Genomic DNA, 12763 nt, shown 5'->3' on the forward strand with positions numbered 1-12763 from the left:
AAGACCTATAAATTCATTTAGAAACAAATTATCCAAAAACTGGGACAGGGTATTGTAGAAAATACACCCTTTAATCATATATATCAAAGTCAGGCCAAAGGGGTAATCGTTAAGTTTCTATTTTCATTTTTTCCTTACAATTCTCATGAAAAATTGTTCTGAGAAATGACCTAAAAACTGAATTTCCCCCTTAGAACCCCTATAAAGAAAATATAAATACAAAAATTCCACTGGGAACACCCCAGGAGTATCCTTATACCATTACTATAACAATAGAACCACACACTTTGTGTCTTTGATGCTCTAATGCTGTATATTTTGCATTATATAAGAACTGTCCAACACTAACTTGGCATTTGGCGGAAGTTTGACGTCACAGATTTGACCAACATCTGTGATGTAGTAATTAAGTATAGCCAAAGCTCCACCTCTTTCCAGACAGTCTAAGATAAGAGAATAAAATGATTGACCAGCTGCATATAATCAATGTTTAACATCATTATTCTCTATATAACTTTCATTTGAATTTAAAAAAAAGAAATAAACTGTCTGAAATAAGCTAGAACATTAAAAGTGTGCATCAAAAAATATGTTCATAAAAAGATCAAGAGTTAGACCACACTCTTCTTGAAAATCCACTTTCCCACATGTTTTTTTTTAATTTAATGGCACTGACAAATTACACATAAACTGAAAATTAGTTAAAATGCATAAAACTGTATTTAAATTAATAAGACCAAAAAGAAGACATTTATACAGACAGTCAGAGGCTTTCAAAAATACTTTCCCACTCTTTCCCATAGTACCATATTAATTTTATTTAATTTTTTGTAGATTTTTTCCTTTTAGATTTTTTCTTTCTCTTTGTTCACTTCCATGTTATATAAATTATTTTTGTTGCAAAGCAATAAGATAAGACTACAATATTTATCTTGTGGTCAGGGATTAACAGCTGGACACTGGTATCAACAGATGAATGACATATTAGCCCCTCCCAAATGCCTATATATTTAGATTAATTACCATGTGCTTTTATTTACATAAGTTTATTATCAATTTACTCCCTGTTGTGATATGAGAATGACTTTGGGATTTTTACAAACTCTGCAGAATAAGTCTTACTTCAAAATTATGTGATAAAAAAAATATCTGCAAAAAATCATCGTTAGACTGTAGTGCTACCTTAAACCACTGAATGTGTTTAATATTCAAAATACATTGATTTGGATTTTATTTTTTCCGTCCAAATCATTGAAAGGGGGCAATAGGGGGTCCGTTAACATGTTAACAACACCTCGATTTTGACAAAAAACAGTTAACGAAAAATGCAAAAATGCTGATAACAGTTAACACAGTGGGTTGAAAACAGTTAACAGTTTAAATTTATCTCAGATAACAGTTAACAACACCTTAAAAAAGGCCAAAACAGGTTAACATAAAAAGGTTTCCCCCCCTCATTGAATGTAATGAATATTTTAACATGGACCATAATAAGGATCCCAATTTGAACTGATGTGTATCACCACTGTATGACTAATTTAGAAAATGTTGATCTTTTTTGACAAAGAACCAGTTGAAACCATTATGTTACACAAGAATTTTTTATAAGCTAGTTCTGACTGGGTTCATCATTAACCACCAACAAAGGAATTATACAGTAGATAAAGCCTTTAAGTCATTGGAAATATGCAAAAAGTAGGAGTTCTTTTAAGAACTGCTAAATTTTCATCAAAACAGGAAATGTTTGGAAAATGTGCCATGTTAACATTTTCACTGGCTATTATTTAAGAGAGAAGAAGTCTTTCATGTTACTATTTTCATATACATGTAGTTTATATTTTCTATAACATAGTTGCCTCAAATTGATGAACATATAGTCAAGAGTCGGATTTAGGGGCTTTTGAGAAAAGAATTTGGTTGATTATATAAGGAATCACTGAAGCGTGACGGGGGCGGCACCTCTTAGACATCCAGTGGTAGTGTTTTATTTTACAAATGAAACTTGCCCAATGAAACAACATGCCTTGAAGACTGAACCATATTTTGGTTGTCTTTTATCTTTCTTCTTGGCATTTTAGTGTATTTTGCCGCTTGGAACGATGTCCCCAACTTTTTGGTTCAGATACCCTATACGCGTTATTGAAACTATTATAATCTAGCCTACCCATACTAGCTACAATTATTGGTAAAGGTAATGAGAGGGAGAATTATTTTTAAGTTGTGGTCAAGGCAGAGGGTGGCAAGCCGGGATTGGAGCTAACAATTAAACAACTCTTTGAAGTAATGTTAAAAGGTATGAGGCAGTATGCCAACAAGTTCGGCATTAAAGTTCAATGTCCTATATATAACAGTGAAAAAAGCTTGTATACAGTGTATAATCATAAAATTTGAGATTTCTTAAAATCGAACTTCTAAAGAAAATAGGTGTCAAGTGTCGACAGTTTACTTGGAATCCCCAAGACAGCATCAACAAAAATAAGTCTATATGATGTAAAGGAATTCCTTAGCGATTAAGGAACTGAGCTGTATTTTTTAAAAATTAACGATTACTATAGAGATAACTTGGAGCTGGGTCTTCTCTCAATCTACTGGATATCTAAACACGATCCTCCTTCACAGGCACATGTGCCTGTGCTCTCCTTGGAAGAAATGCCGGGTCTGCCAATTTGTATTAATGAGACATGTTTCTGGTAGGCTTATGAAAATATTGATCTTGTTCCTTTTGTCATGTACATATGTTTAAGAAGAAGAATAGTTAAAAGTACACTAGCATTAACATTTGACTTCATGTTCTTAACGTTCCAAATACGACAGCTTTCTCTAGATTCAGTATAGCTACAATCTACAAAACATATACCATTAAATAAATGATATCTTTTCACTGAATTATTCATACTATGGTGCAAATTCCTAATTGTAGTAGAGACGTTTAGTTGAATAATGATTTTATAGAAAAATAGCACATTAGCAATTGGAATCAATCAAAGATTTGCAAAGGATGCAAATCCTTGAATCAATGTAGTACAAATGTATTAATACAAGATAACAAAGGGAGTGGATGGACCTGGTCATCACATAATCCGAATTACAGCCAATTTCAATGAGTGTGTAGGGAAAGGAGGAATCCTAGGTTAGCTTGCTTGGTAGCTGAACCATGAATCATTATAAGGTTTGGTAAACTACCCTTTTTAAGAGTAGACTCATCCGACAGATAACCAATCTATCTGTCTGTAGGATTAGACTACTTCTAAAGGAGGATAGTATACCAACCTTATAATGACTTCGCGGTTCAGCTATAAACAAGCCAGCTAACCAACGATCCTACCTTTCCCTACACTCTCAATGCAATTGGCTGTAACTCAGTTTATCTGTTTTTTTCTCTAACAAAATTCAGTATACGTATAATACATATGTGTCTTTGATAAGATTGTTTATGTCTAATGGTCATGTCATCAGACACCGCATGGAAAAGCATAATGCTGACCTATGTCCGAACGAAACCACCAAGGTAGTCCTGGCTTCACCTTATGCAATTTAATACAAACAACTTTATAATTGCTGCCGCAACGTCCCTAGAGTTAGCTGTCAAAAAATATAGTTCTGTTTCATGCCTCCATCAGATGCTGATCCAGAAATTTTGATAATTGTGGGCCCAATGACTGCCTCAGAGGAGGGCCGCTCCGGTCACGCTTCAGTGATTCCCTATATGATCAACCAAATCCCCCCCTTTTTTCTGTCATACCTACCATAATTACACTTGGTAAAACAATGAATTTATGGATCTTTTGGTTAAACCCGTTGAAGTCCGTCAACTTTTGATTGAATTAGATATAAGAAGTATGAGTGCCAATGAGACGATTCTCCATTCAAGTAAAAATTTGTAAAAGTTAACTACTATAGGTCAAAGCACTGCTTTAAAATATATATCGAGTAAGTTTTAATTATTTTTCAAAATAAAACTATTTTGCCTATTAACTCTTTTTTTTCTCTCTGAGACAAGAGCATGCAGAATAATGTTTCCAGTCAGCCTAGTCAGCTAACAACGGGTCAACAATGATTGAATGGTATATTTTTTCTTACAAATTGTTACCATGTGAGGTTTTGCATTACATGTATTATAATTGATAAATGTAGTATTTGATAAAAAAAAATCATCATTGTTACAGTAAGCTACATATTTTGGGCAAATGAATATAACACAGTTTTCAAGTCAGGGATATAACAGTTGTTGTCCATTCGTTTGTTGTGTTGATTTTGCCATTTTATTAACAGGACTTTCCGTTTTGAATTTTCCTCGGAGTTATGTATTTTTGTGATTTTATATATTGTGCCATTTCGTTGCGGTCAGTTTTGATTGGTAGCGGAAGCCGAAATGCCCGAAGAGAACCACAAACATTCGATAGGAAAACTGACAATCAACCTAGTCAATTAATTGGAGTCGAGCGCACCGGCCACGTGCAGGATTTATATAATTTAGCACTTCAAGTATTTAAGGTTCAGGTGGACCCTTTGGCTAAAATGGCTGCATTTCACCTCAAAATTTACTCTAAGTATACAGACAAACCTGTGCATCTGAAAAAAAATTAAGGAATAGCATACCCTAGATAACTAAAATTCAAATGCATTGTATGATTCAGAAAATTCATTACTTAACTGGATTTTGCACTGCAGTTTTTTCGTCCCTGTAGAACAGTTGAGGTTTGCTTGATTTGGTCCACTCCGGTACACAGTTTAAATAACCAAATATTGTCAGGTATCTTTTGTCCATGTCAAAACAAAACAGCCAGGGTCAGGTCTAGTTAAGGGCGTAGTGGGCGTACGCCCCCCTCTTTTTTCGAAAAGAAAAAAAAACAATACATCGTTATCTATTGAATAAGGCTATTTTTCATATACATTGTGTTGTTCAAAGAAACAAGGGGTGGTGTTCTCGAAGCTATCTTAGGATTAGGACGTGTCCTAAGACCGTCTTATGACAAGTCTTTGTTCTAAGTCGTGTTCTCGAAGCTCTCTTAACTTAGGACATATCACATTTTTCGTCCTAACTTTAGGACACCTAATTAGGTGTCTTAAGATCATCATATCTTCATCCTAACTTTTTGCATGCTTTTTTCTTAATTTTTTACGTGAACATGAAATGAAACGCACCATCGGTTATTAACTCGTATACACTCGGAAATTGTGCATGATTTTAAACTTTTTACTTCGTATTTTACGATACGATGACACTACGAATTCATTATTCTCATTTCAATACAAATTGTTTTCCAGTTTAAATCACGATCCTTTGTGATATTATTTTATAATTACATTTGAAATCATGCATTTTATTAAATACATGTTATTACAAAATTCCGTAAACCATTTTATCATATGATTTCGTCTTTAACTAATTAGAATTTCGCACATAGGATATGTTTAGGACATCTTAACATAAGATGTGTCTGAGATAGCTTCGAGACACAACTTAAGAGTGTTCTAAGTCGATCCTAAAATTGGTCTTATCTATGACTTAGGGCGAATCTTAGGATACTTTCGAGAACACCACCCCAGAACCTAATCTAAATTAGAGAGGTATTTATTAGTCTGGCTTCTTCCGGCATATTTTAAGGCTAAATTGTTGAAACCCAGGAGCTTCTGAGTTTCTCCATAGACCCTCTACCAGGGCAACCGTAATTACGCCTCCCGTTCATAAAATCCTGCCCTTGGACTATAATTGAAATGTTTACTTTAGTAACGCCTTAAATATACCGTAGGACTAGGAATTTCTCGTTATTGGTCTTCTGCTGTTTAAAATTCTTAGTATTTATTGAGTATAGTTTCTAGTCATGCATCAGTGATTATATTTATTGTAAGACTTTGTCATAGGATTTAAGGTCCACCTTGTCATGGCTCAGTGAGTTTTGATAGATTGGTTTTAACTCTCTAGGTTTTACTAGTTTGTGTTATGAAGACTGTGTTCTGTATGATAATTGGTTAATTAAGTCATATGTCTATTTTGGAGGGAAATTCCATTGTTTGGATACATTTATTTTGAACTGAAAAGTGTTATGTTGTTCTATGATATAATTTGTATTCATATTTGGTGGACAGCTTAATTTAATTTATAAAAACATAAGGTAAGTTTTATCAACTTTTAATATATTGATACTGGGATCTCTAGAAACATGCAAATGTTGCTAAGAGTTGTATATATAGCATCAGAGACATAGAGACATATATACACATGTGCATATATGTATCTGTCTCTGATAGCAGAGGCCCCTCATGGGGGGGTCCTAGTAATCACATAATCACCATTTTTTTGCCAATATAACCACATAATCATTAAATATTTGCTTATCTTTAGTAATCAAATAATCATAAACTAAAAATACAGTCCTAGGTAATCAAATAATCATGAAATATTTGGCTTAATAATCAAATAATCATTAAAAAAACGGCCAAGTAATCACATAATCAAAAACCCCATGAGGGCCCTCATAGCATATACATATACATGTAGCAGCCATATTTAAACTATTTCTAAATCTGATTACTTAATTTAATGGAAGTCTTAAATGTTTGCACAGATTTCCTATAATTGTGTTATAGAAGTCTCATGTTGGAACAAGAGAGAAAATGTATTTTTTGAAGTCAGAATGATTGTAAAATTGAAAATGGAAATGGGGAATGTGTCAAAGAGACAACAACCCAACCTCAGAGCAGACAAAAGCCGAAGGCCACCAATGGGTCTTCAAGGCAGCAAGAAACTCCTGCACCTGGAGGAGTCCTTCAGCTTGCCCCAAAACAAATAAGTTAGTACACTGGTTCAGTGACAATGGACGTCATACCAAACTTCGCATTATAAACAAAAAACTAAAATTAACTGGACTTAGTTTTTCTGTCGGGAAACATTACATTCACTCTGTGGTTAAAGTTTTTAAAATTTTAATAACTTTCTTAAACTCTACTGGATTTGAACCAAACTTGGACATGCTTGTTTATGATCATAAGATTGTATCCAGAAGTAAATTTTGTAAAATCAAAATTCAATTTATTCCGTATTTTACACTTAAAATAGACTCTGTTTTTCTGCCAGGAAACAATACATTCACTCTGAGGTTAAAGTTTTTAAAATTTTAATAATTTACTTTCTTATACTATCATGGATTTGCAACACTTCACTTGGACAGAAGCTTCGTTTATGATCAAAAGCTAGTATCTAGAAGGATTTTTTTTCTTCCAGTTAACATTACATACAGTCTGCTGTTAAAGTTTTTAAAACATTTATTAGATTCATAACTATCCTGGATTTTTACCAAACATGGACAGAAGCTTCTCTCAATCAAAATATAGTATCAAGAGGAATATTTTTATAGATACTTTTCTTCATTTTTATTGTCTGATTAACAGCAAAAGTAGGCGAGACGCTTGGTTCAGCTGAACCCTTACACATTTTTGATAAGCACTGTTAAAGTCGCAATGTTGCTCCCATTGACTCAATGTAAAAAAATTTAAAAAAAATCCCTATGTACCTACATGACCTACCTTTTTTGTACAGTTAAGCTGCATTATGCGAGCACCCTAGATTTGTGTTCTACCCAATAAATGCTGAAAATATACGTGCCATTGTTATTATCTAGCTGGCTTCTATGTTAATATACATAACTAATTAAACGTTTTTTAATACTTTTAATTCTGGATTACAAAAAATATGTACAGAAAAAAAACTGTGCTTTTGGCTAAGATGAACAATTGTATGAAATATTTAATCGCCGAAAATCTCTAAAGACAAGTAGTTTAGATTTTCAAAATGGCAAAAGTCGTAGTAATATAATTGTTTGTCGTAAATACGTAGTACAACGTCAGTAGTCTATCAATAAGTTCAACTGTTCATGCTGTTGGCGGCAATTTCAAATTAGAAGACGAAATTTTCGTATCGTTTCAATTTGTAGCCACAGTAAGCTAACTTCTTAAGAGCTTTATATTTTATACTATATGCAATAGGTTTACTATATTTGGTATATGGAATGATTGTAAGGTGTACATGTCTAGCTGGCAGATGTCATCTGACTTCTACCTCATTTTCATGGTTCAGTGGTCAAAATTTAGTTTTTGAGTTTTGGTCTTTTTTTCTTATTCTATATGTAATAGGTCAACTATATTTGATGTATGGAAATATTTTATGATCTATATGTCAGTCTCACAATTTTTATTTGACCTTGACCCCATTTTCACGGTTCATTGTTCATTGTTAATTAAGTTCTTGTGTTTTGGTCTGTTTTTCTTAATCTATGAGCGATAGGTCAACTGTATTTGTTGTATGGAAGAATTGTTATCTATTCATGTCTGTCTGGCATTGTCCATCTGACCTGGACCTCATTTTCATATGGTTCATTGGTATATGTTTAGTTTTCTTCGTTAATGTTAAGTTTATATGACAGTTGTAATAAAGCTTTATATTTAGGACTATCAAATGAATATCAATGATTAATAAAGAAGGCGAGACATTTCAGCGTGTGCACTATTTTTAACCTTTTTCAGCTGGACCAAATCACTCCTTTACTTTAAAATCTATGACCCAATTTTTTTTTACAGTGCCATTTCATCCCCCTACTTGCTATGTGAGGCATAAAACATAGAGAAATAAATTTGGAAGGTAACACACTGTCCACACTAGGGACTATATTCGCGGACAACGAAAATCAAAGGGCAATCAATAACTGGTCTTGGACCATTACACAGCGTTTGGTGTGAACACAGCTTATGTCAGATTTTCCTTGTTAGTAAGACAGATAAGACAAACTGTTTTGAATTTTCATTCCTATTTTAAAACATCCTATTAAACTAAAAGGTCACTCTGATTCAAACAAAACATTCTCTGAAACTGACAAGATGCCTGATTCTTTATTGACAACACATTTTTAGCTCACAGGAGCCCAATGGCCCCATGTGAGCTTATGCAATCACTTGGCGTCCGTCGTCGTCGTCGTCCGTCGTCTGTCGTCGTAATTCAATAATTGAAACATCTTCTCCTCTGAAACTACTGGGCCAAATACCTTCAAACTGTAACTAAATGTTCCTTAGGGTATCTAGTTTATAGATTTTATCCAAAGTTATGATCCATCAACAAACATGGCCGCCATGGCTAAAAATAGAACATAGGGGTCAAATGCAGTTTTTGGCTTATATCTCAAAAGCTAAAGCTTTGAGCAAATCTGACACGGGGTTTAATTGTTCAATAGGTGAAAAACTATCAGCTCTGAAATTTTCTAACGAATCGAACAACCCATTGTTTGGTTACTGCCACTGAATTGGTAGTTCTAACGAAATTTTGCAGTTTTTTGTCGAGCCTGCAACTTTTGTTGCAGAAAGCTCGACATAGGGATAGTGATCCGGCGGCTACGGCGGCTACGGCGGCGGCGGTGTTAGCTCACGGTGGAAGACCTGGATGCTTCATACTTTGTATATAGATGCCTCATGTTACGAAGTCTCCGTCAGTTACATGTCCAATGTCCTTGACCTCATTTTCATGGTTCAGTGACCACTTGAAAAAAAAGTTCAGATTTTTTGTAATGTTGAATTCTCTCTTATTATTAGTAATAGGATAACTATATTTGGTATGTGCGTACCTTGCAAGGTCTTCATGCCCGTCAGACAGTTTTCACTTGACCTCGACCTCATTTCATGGCTCAGTGAATAAGGTTAAGTTTTGGTGGTCAAGTCCATATCTCAGATACTATAAGCAATAGGGCTAGTATATTCGGTGTATGGAAGGACTGTAAGGTGTACATGTCTAGCGGACAGATGTCATCTGACCTTGACCTCATTTTCATGGTTCAGTGGTCAAAGTTAAGTTTTTCAGTTTTGGTCTTTTTATCTGATACTATACGCCATAGGTCAACTATATTTAGTGTATGGAAATATTTTATGATTTATATATTAGTCGCGCAGGTTTTATTTGACCTTGACCTCATTTTCACGGTTCATTGCTCAGTGTTAAGTTTTTGTGTTTTGGTCTATTTTTCTTAAACTATAAGTATTAGGTCAACTATATTTGTTTTATGGAAGCATTGTTAGCTGTACATGTCAGCCTGGCATGGTTCATCTGACCTTGACCTCATTTTCATGGTTCATTGGTCTTTGTTTAGTTATCTTGGTTAATATAACGTTTATGTGACAGTTGTAATAAAGCTTTATACTTAGGACTATCAACATAATATCAATGATTTGTAAAGAAGGCGAGACATTTCAGTGTGTGCACTCTTGTTGTTATTATTTTGAATATCATTATAAATAGATATAAATTGTAAACAGCAATAATGTTCAGCAAAGTAAGATCTACAAAAAAGTTAAAGTGACTGTCTTGAAAGACAATTTTACACAATTTGTTCATCAAGTTTGCTAACATTTAAAAAAATCTTCTCCTCTAAAATACAGGTGAGCCATTCAGGCTCTTGAGAGCCTCTTGTTTACGTTTGGAGGATGTATGTGGCAACAAACAATCAACATTCACATGCGAGCCAACTGTGCACCTCTTTTTGTTAACTTATAGATGCTTATCCTTCTTCAACTTGTTTTAGATGCTTATCCTTCTCTTGAACTGAATTTTAATGTGCGTATTGTTATGCGTTTACTTTTCTACATTGGCTAGAGGTATAGGGGGAGTGTTGAGATCCCATAAACTTGTTTAATCCCACCGCATTTTTGCGCCTGTCCCAAGTCAGGAGACTCTGGTCTTTGTTAGTCTTGTATTAATATTTTTAATTTTAGTTTCATGTGTACAATTTGGAGTTTAGTATGGCGTTCATTATCACTGAACTGGTATATATATTTGTTTGGGGGCCAGCTGAAGGACGCCTCCGGGTGCGGGAATTTCTCGCTGAATTGAAGACCTGTTTGTGACCTTCTGCTGTTGTTTGTTCTATGGTCAGGTTGTTGTCTCTTTGACACACTCCCCATTTCCATTCTCAATTTTATTGTTCCAATTCTCATATAAGGCTTACTTCATACAGGGTCTTCCTAGGAAGAACGAAAACAAGCTAGCATTATCCTTTAACTTCACTTTCCGCCTCAAAGATGATTTCAACTCACAGAATAATTCAAGTTTGGTGACTGTTGAATGCATCTATCTCATTAAACTTGAAATAAAGGATACAACACATTCAGTTCAGTCTGTCACATATCATGACTAACATCTAGAAATTGACAATGAGGGTTTGTTGAGAACAAAACTTTATATCAAAAGAGATCATTTCGGCTTCCCAAATTGTGAAATTTCTGTTTCTATTTAGCAACATTCTTGTAGCGCCAATCAATGCCTGCATATGGAGTATATTATATTGATTATAGTTGATACAATATTCCAAGGCTTGAGTTTCTTATCATGATTTTCTTGATAGAAGGGTAAACTTGCTGCTCACAAGGAAGCTATTAAAACATGTAACAAGAGTTCCAAGTAGTGAAGTTGAAAACATGTTTGGTACCACCTTGAGAGACTTTTCCAATCTTGTAACAAACAGGGAATCATACTTTTAGACAAAACTATCCCTTGGTTAAAGTTTTAACAGATGTCTTGAAGCAAGGTTATATCTAAATTTCGGCTGTTGTCTGCTCTTTGTCGGGTTGATATCTCTTTGATACATGCCCAATTTCCATTCTCAATTTTATTCAATCTAAATTCTTTAACCAATGATTAAACAAAGTGTGAGATTTAGCCATAGGATTAAAAGAAAATAACATTGGATTACATTTTACAAAAAAAATAATAATATGGCAGACATTAATCAACGACAATCATGTTCATTTACCAATTTAAATATTCAACTGAACTTTGCATATATGAATGTTTTGTTTTAGGATGATTTAAGTCCAATCATAAACAAAACTTAAATCTTGTTTTTATTTTTCAGTATGTATAGGCAGAAGTTCAGGACAAGTTATTGTTTGAAGAGGAATCACAGCAGCAAAGAGTTACATTTAAATAGATGGTCTTAGTACAGCACTGAATCATGTGACAATAATTCATAATTGATTGTTATTGCAAAGAGTGGATGTATCTGACTAGCATTTGTATGACATTTATCATATGAAGACTTACAAGGCAAAGAATCAGATGTTACAAACAAATGTGTGTGCATTTAAAGACCTGAATATCTTAATTTTACTTTCTTCTTGTGATTTGAAGAGAATTTGTTTTAGATGCTAACTTCTGATTATGTATGAAATGAAGAATGTTCTCAATACTTTTTATAGATATATAATTGTAACCTTTAATCTATTAAAGAAAAAAACAAAAATGTTAGAAAAAGTTTTTTTTTTTCATGACACTTATTACATAATACTTATATACTGATTCTTGATGGTTGTGCTTAGTGACATTCCACAAAAATAGACCTTTGGATAGATATATATATCCTTTCTTTATCTTTATTTCATAGTTTCTATAATATGTTTTTGTATGACACACTCTTCAACTTTGTACATGTTTGGCTTTATCAATATTTCGATTTGAGCGTCACTGATGAGTCTCATGTAGACGAAACGCGCGTCTGGCGTACTAAATTATAATCCTGGTACTTTTGATAACTATTGTATATGTGTTCATAGATTGATTTACTGGAGTTAATGCCACACTTGTTTCATTTGTTTAGTTTTAAGGAAGTCATAAATATTGTTTAAGATCAGGAGTTTCTCTGACAATTAATTATTCTAAAGAATTAACTGAGAAACTCTATTATGTACATATTTTCCATTTCCGTTCTCAAATTCAAGTATTGTATGA

The sequence above is a fragment of the Mytilus edulis genome, chromosome 13 (genome assembly GCF_963676685.1).
Source record: "Mytilus edulis chromosome 13, xbMytEdul2.2, whole genome shotgun sequence".
Taxonomy (NCBI): Eukaryota; Metazoa; Mollusca; class Bivalvia; order Mytilida; family Mytilidae; genus Mytilus; species Mytilus edulis.